The following is a 7,335-nucleotide window of genomic DNA, read 5'->3' on the forward strand; positions in this document are numbered from 1 at the left end:
ATGAAATTTTAGAATTTGATTATATAGTGTTTCCATGAATTGTTTTAAAATTTTATTATTTGTTTTTGTTTGTTTGTTTCTGAGTTGACTCTAGTTTCATTGACCTTACTTGAAGTGTTTAACTTTTTACTCTAATTTTTAATCTTTTCCTGAACACATTTTAATGTCAAATTATTTTAAATATTTTTATTATATGATAAAGCTTAAGTATAGGAAACTATATAAAATAAACATATAACTTAATGGATTAGCTGAGGTAAATATCCTTATAATATTGATCCAAGTGCACAAGTTAAGAAATAGAACTTTGTGAGATATTCCATGAGATCCATCCCAGTAACAATTTCTCTGCTCCCCTGCCAATGAAACCTCTATTCTGAATCTTACAGTTTCTTTATAATGGTATTACCCAGTATGCACTTTTAGTTTAATATTGGTGGCTAATATCTGGATTTTTTTACTTTGTAGAGTATTACCAAATGCTGATCTAATTATATCACTATTTTTCAATTATTAACATAATATTCTATAAAAAGGAGTTTACCCTCAATTGACAATTTTTATTATAGAGTAGTATTTACACAAGGAAAAAAAAGGAGAAATGTTTAATTCTTTATATTTATTTACCAGTTTTCTAGACAATGAATTGTTATAATCTTTCTGAAGTGATTGGTTAACTCCACATCTTTCATATATAATTACTTTTGTTTATTTATCTTTAATTCTCCCTGTTTTCTTAATCTTTCAAAAATTAAGCCCTTTCTTCTTTTTTCTCATGGTTGCTGGTTTTGCTGTAAATCTTGGAATATCTTTCTTTATTAGAAATTATAAGACTATGGACTCTGAAAAACAATCTGAGGGGTTTGAAGTGGCAGGGGGGTGGGAGGTTGGGGTACCAGATGGTGGGTATTATAGAGGGCACAGATTGCATGGAGCACTGGGTGTGGTGCAAAAATAATGAATACTGTTATGCTGAAAATAAATAAAAAATAAACCCTGCAATTGCGCTCCTGGGAATTTACCCCAAAGATACAGATGTCATGAAAAGAAGGGCCATCTGTACCCCAATGTTTATAGCAGCAATGACCACGGTCGCCAAACTGTGGAAAGAACCAAGATGCCTTTCAACGGACGAATGGATAAGGAAGATGTGGTCCGTATACACTATGGAGTATTATGCCTCCATCAGAAAGGATGAATACCCAACTTTTGTAGCAACATGGACAGGACTGGGAAAAAAAAGAAATTATAAAGATTTTCATTTATATTTTCTCCTAGCACTTTTTTAAAAAAATTTTTTATTTTTTATAAACATATATATTTATCCCCAGGGGTACAGGTCTGTGAATCACCAGGTTTACACACTTCACAGCACTCACCAAAGCACATACCCTCCCCAATGTCCATAATCCCACCCCCTTCTCCCAAACCCCTCCCCCCAGCAACCCTCAGTTTGTTTTGTGAGATTAAGAGTCACTTATGGTTTGTCTCCCTCCCAATACCATCTTGTTTCATTGATTCTTCTCCTACCCACTTAAGCCCCCATGTTGCATCACCACTTCCTCATATCAGGGAGATCATGTGATAGTTGTCTTTCTCTGCTTGACTTATTTCGCTAAGCATGATACGCTCTAGTTCCATCCATGTTGTCGCAAATGGTAAGATTTCATTTATTTTGATGGCTGCATAGTATTCCATTGTGTATATATACCACTTTTTCTTTATCCATTCATCTGTTGATGGACATCTAGGTTCTTTCCATAGTTTGGCTATTGTGGACATTGCTGCTATAAACATTCTGGTGCACGTGCCCCTTTGGATCACTACGTTTGTATCTTTAGGGTAAATACCCAATAGTGCAATTGCTGGGTCATAGGCAGTTCTATTTTCAACATTTTGAGGAACCTCCATGCTGTTTTCCAGAGTGGCTGCACCAGCTTGCATTCCCACCAACAGTGTAGGAGGGTTCCCCTTTCTCTGCATCCTCGCCAGCATCTGTCATTTCCTGACTTGTTGATTTTAGCCATTCTGACTGGTGTGAGATCATATCTCATTGTAGTTTTGATTTGTATTTCCCTGATGCCAAGTGATATGGAGCAATTTTCCATGTGTCTGTTGGCCATCTGGATGTCTTCTTTGCAGAAATATCTGTTCACGTCCTCTGCCCATTTCTTGATTGGATTATTTGTTCTTTGGGTGTTGAGTTTGCTAAGTTCTTTATAGATTCTGGACACTAGTCCTTTATCTGATATGTCGTTTGCAAATAACTTCCCCATTCTGTCAGTTGTCTTTTGATTTTGTTAACTGTTTCCTTTGCTGTGCAAAAGCTTTTGATCTTGATGAAATCCCAATAGTTCATTTTTTCCCTTGCTTCCCTTGCCTTTGGTGTTGTTCCTAGGAAGATGTGCTGCGGCTGAGGTCGAAGAGGTTGCTGCCTGTGTTCTCCTCAAGGATTTTGATGGATTCCTTTCACACATTGAGGTCCTTCCTCCATTTTGAGTCTATTTTCGTGTGTGGTGTAAGGAAATGGTCCAATTTCATTTCTCTGCATGTGGCTGTCCAATTTTCCCAGCACCATTTATTGAAGAGGCTGTCTTTTTTCCATTGGACATTCTTTCCTGCTTTGTCAAAGATTAGTTGACTGTAGAGTTGAGGGTCTATTTCTGGGCTCACTACTCTGTTCCATTGATCTATGTGTCTGTTTTTGTGCCAGTACCATGCTGTCTTGATGATGATGTTAAAATCCCCTACTATTGTATTATTGTTTATGTGTTTCTTTGATTTTGTTACTAATTGTTTTATATAGTTGGCTGCTCCTACATTGGCGGCATAGATATTTAAAATTGTTAAATCTTCTTGTTGGACAGACCCTTTGAGTATTATATAGTGTCCTTCCTCATCTCTTATTATAGTCTTTGGCTTAAAATCTAATTGATCTGATATAAGGATTGCCACTCCTGCTTTCTTCTGATGTCCATTAGCATGGTAATTTCTTTTCCACTCCCTCACATTAAATCTGGAGGTGTCTTCGGGCTTAAAATGAGTTTCTTGGAGGCAACATATAGATGGGTTTTGTTTTTTTATTCATTCTGATACCCTGTGTCTTTTGATTGGGGCATTTAGCCCATTAACATTCAGGGTAACTATTGAGAGATATGAATTTAGTGCCATTGTATTGCCTGTAAGGTTACTGTTACTGTATATTGTCTCTGTTCCTTTCTGATCTACCACTTGTAGTCTCTCTCTTTGCTTAGAGGACCCCTTTCAATATTTCCTGGAGAGCTGGTTTGGTGTTTGCAAATTCTTTCAGTTTTTGTTTGTCCTGGAAGCTTTTAATCTCTCCTTCTATTTTCAATGATAGCCTAGCTGGATATATATTCTTGGCTGCATGTTTTTCTCGTTTAGTGCTCTGAAAATATCATGCCAGCTCTTTCTGGCCTGCCAGGTCTCTGTGGATAAGTCAGCTGCCAATCTCATATTTTTACCATTGTATGTTACAGACTTCTTTTCCCGGGCTGCTTCCAGGATTTTCTCTTTGTCACTGAGACTTGTAAATTTTACTATTAGGTGACGGGGTGTGGGCCTATTCTTATTGATTTTGAGGGGCGTTCTCTGAACCTCCTGAATTTTAATGCTCGTTCCCTTTGCCATATTGGGGAAATTCTCCCCAATAATTCTCTCCAGTATACCTTCTGCTCCCCTCTCTCTTTCTTCTTCTTCTGGAATCCCATTATTCTAATGTTGTTTCATCTTATGGTGTCACTTATCTCTCGAATTCTCCCCTCGTGATCCAGTAGCTTTTTGTCCCTCTTTTGCTCAGCTTCTATATTCTCTGTCATTTGGTCTTCTATATCACTAATTCTTTCTTCTGCCTCATTTATCCTAGCAGTGAGATCCTCCATTTTTTATTGCACCTCATTAATAGCTTTTTTGATTTCAACTTGGTTAGATTTTAGTTCTTTTATTTCTCCAGAATGGGCCTTTATATCTCTCGAGAGGGTTTCTCTAATATCTTCCATGCCTTTTTTGAGCCCGGCTAGAAACTTGAGAATTGTCATTCTGAGCTCTAGATCTGACATATTACCAATGTCTGTATTGATTAGGTCCCTAGCCTTCGGTACTGCCTCTTGTTTTTTTTTTGTGTTGAATTCTTCCTTCTTGTCATTTTGTCCAGATAAGAGTATATGAAGGAGCAAGTAAAATACTAAAAGGGTGGCAGCAACCCCAGGAAAATATGCTTTAACCAAATTAGAAGAGATTCCAAATCGTGAGGGGGGAGTAAGGGGATAAAAATAGGTTCAAAAAGGAAGAAAGAAAAAAAAAGAAAACAGAAAAAAAAAGAAAAGAAAAGAATTAAAACAAGAAAACATATAAGAAAAATATAAAAAAGAAAAAATATATATATTGGATAAACTAGTTTAAAAACGTTAAAAAAGAAAAAGGTAAAAGTTAAAAAAAAATTTACCAGATGGCGAGAAAAAAAACAAAAAAATGAAAAAGAAAAAAATTAAATTAACTGCAAGACTAAAAAAAATCACAGGGAAAAAGCCATTAGTTCTGTGCTTTGCTTTCTCCTCCTCTTGAATTCTGCTGCTCTCCTTGGTATTGAACCCGCACTCCTTGATAGGTGAATTTGGTCTCGGCTGGATTTCTTGTTGATCTTCTGGGGGAGTGGCCGGTTGTAGTGATTCTCAAGTGTCTTTGCCCCAGGAGGAATTGCACTGCCCTTACCAGGGGTGGGGGTGAGTAATCTGCTCGGGTTTGCTTTCAGGAGCTTTTGTTCCCTGAGCGCTTTCCATAGAGTTCCGGAGGACGGGAATACAAATGGTGGCATCCTGGTCTCCGGCCCGGAGGAGCCGAGAGCCTGGGGCCCCACTCCTCAGTGCGCCCTCAGAGAACAGCGCCCAGTTACTCCCGTCTGCCTGACCTCCGGCCGCGCTCCGAGCTCACCGAGCCTGCGACCAGTTCAAGGTAACACCGAGCTGCGAGCTTTCTGTCGGCTCTGTCTCTGTAGCCGGCTTTCCCATTCCAATATCCGCAAGCTCTGCGACACTCAGACACCCCCGATCCTTCTGTGACCCTGCGGGACCTGAGGCCACGCTGACCCCGCGTGGCCTTCGCCCCGGTTTAGCCTCTGGAGCGATGTCCCTCAGCGGAACAGACTTTTAAAAGTCCTGATTTTGTGCGCCGTTGCTCCGCCGCTTGCCGGGAGCCGGCCCCTCCCCCCAGGGTCTATCTTCCCGTCGTTTTGGATTCACTTCTCTGCCCGTCCTACCTTTCAGAAAGTGGTTGTTTTTCTGTTTCCAGAATTGCTGTTCTTCTTCTCTTTGATCTGCCAGTGGATTTTCAGGTGTTTGCAATCTTTAGATAAGCTATCTAGCTGATCTCCGGCTAGCTGAAGTAGTCTCAGCCTGCTACTTCTCCGCCATCTTGACCAGCTCTATCTCTCCTAGCACTTTTATGGCCATCATAATCTTATAACCATTTACATCTTTAAATCTTTATTCGATTTAGAAATTTTCCTTCAAATGGATTACAATTCTATAAATACATAACATTTCTTTTTATTAAAATATAACATACCTACAAATGAGTAGAATTCAATGAAGCTTCACAGAGTATCCACATCCGTGTAACCAAGTTAAGGCTCACACTCAGTACCAGAAACCTCCTTCCTTATCACCATCAACTCAGTATTTTCCCACTTTCCTACTCCACCAAAGAAATCACTATCCTGATTTCCAACAACTGTTTTAAAAAATTATATAATTAAAATCATAACATATATATTCTTATATATCCAGCTTTTTTCCTCAATTTTATGCTTATAAGATTTCATCCACAACCCTGTGTGCAATATAATTATTTTTCAGTGCTTGTAAATATTCTAAATTAATATACATTATTTTCTTTTTTTGTTATTATGTTCAATTAGCCTTATTTTCTTAATCTAATCTGCAGTTGATGGGCATGTTCTTAGTTCTAGTCTTTGAATATTATGGTTAATTCCACTTTGACCATATTTGAATAAGGTTTTGGTGCACATATGTAGGCATTTTGTTTTGTAAATATCTAGGAGTAGAACTACTGGGTTATAAGGAACACTTTAATTGATATAACTAAACAGAAACCCAAAAGGGTTTTTTTTTTTTTTTGGCCTTTTTGAAATTTCCTTATTCTTCAAATATTTTATTGAAGTATATATACACATAAGTAGAAATAAATCTAATTTCTATTTTCTTGTCAGGTTTTAACAATTTAAATTCCCACTCTTACAATGAGAGTTCTTATTGCTTCATATCCTTATCAAAAGTTCCTTCCATATTATTTTTAGAAAGATTTATTCATTTTTGAGAGAGAGAGAGAGAGAGAGACTGAGTTTGGGAGGAGGGGCAGAGGGAGAGAGAGAGGTTGAGAGAGTCACAACCACATTCAGGGCTGAGTGTGTAGTCTGACTTGGGGCTTCATCTCACAACCCTGATATCAGGACCTATGCTGAAACCAAGAGTCAGGAGTTCAACTGACTGCCACCCGGGTACCCCAAACTTTCTTTTTTATTCTATTGTTTCATTTTTTATTGCCCGTCACCATTGCAATGTTTTAATTAGTAACATTGTAAAATACTTAATACATGATAGAGACAAATAATTTGCATACTAAAACATAGCCAAATGTATGGTCAACTGAAATTTGAATAATAGCTTGGCAACTAAGCATGAATAAATATATTCTCTGTAATTTCTCATGGACCAACTCATCTCTAGTATATAGATATGAACATAAAGGTGAACCTTTAAAACTCAGGAAAGTATAATTTTCATGAAAAATAAAGCACAAAATATTTTACTATCTGGCAAACTACAGTATCTAAGAAATATCAAATTTTTGATTTCTTCATGAATTAAGTAGATTACATTCCACCACCACCTACAGGCACCAATTGTCATGCCTGGTTGTGTGTTCCATAATAATGAGTCATTTGTTAATCAATACATTTTTATACTATGTATAGTATTAATTGCTTAGATATTAAATTTCTTTTTAAATTATGGGATAATTTTATATGCCTAACATATCACATTCTATTTCCCATTTAGTATACTATATAGCAAGTCATCTTGAATGGGTGGTGTTGTGAAATATTAGGTATGAGAGCTCAGGATCTATTTTTTTCTCTTCCTTACTTGTATTTTTACTATGTTGCCTTCTGTATGGAAGGCTCTGTTTGTGCAGCAACAAATACATACTTTGGCATGCTAAAATTATTCAATTTCATTGAGGATATGTTAAGGATAAACAAAATTCGTTCTGTCTTGCTAAGTGTGTCATCATCCC

Source organism: Mustela putorius, unplaced genomic scaffold (genome assembly GCF_011764305.1).
Source record: "Mustela putorius furo isolate JIRA1106 unplaced genomic scaffold, ASM1176430v1.1 tig00003834_pilon_pilon_pilon, whole genome shotgun sequence".
Taxonomy (NCBI): domain Eukaryota; kingdom Metazoa; phylum Chordata; class Mammalia; order Carnivora; family Mustelidae; genus Mustela; species Mustela putorius.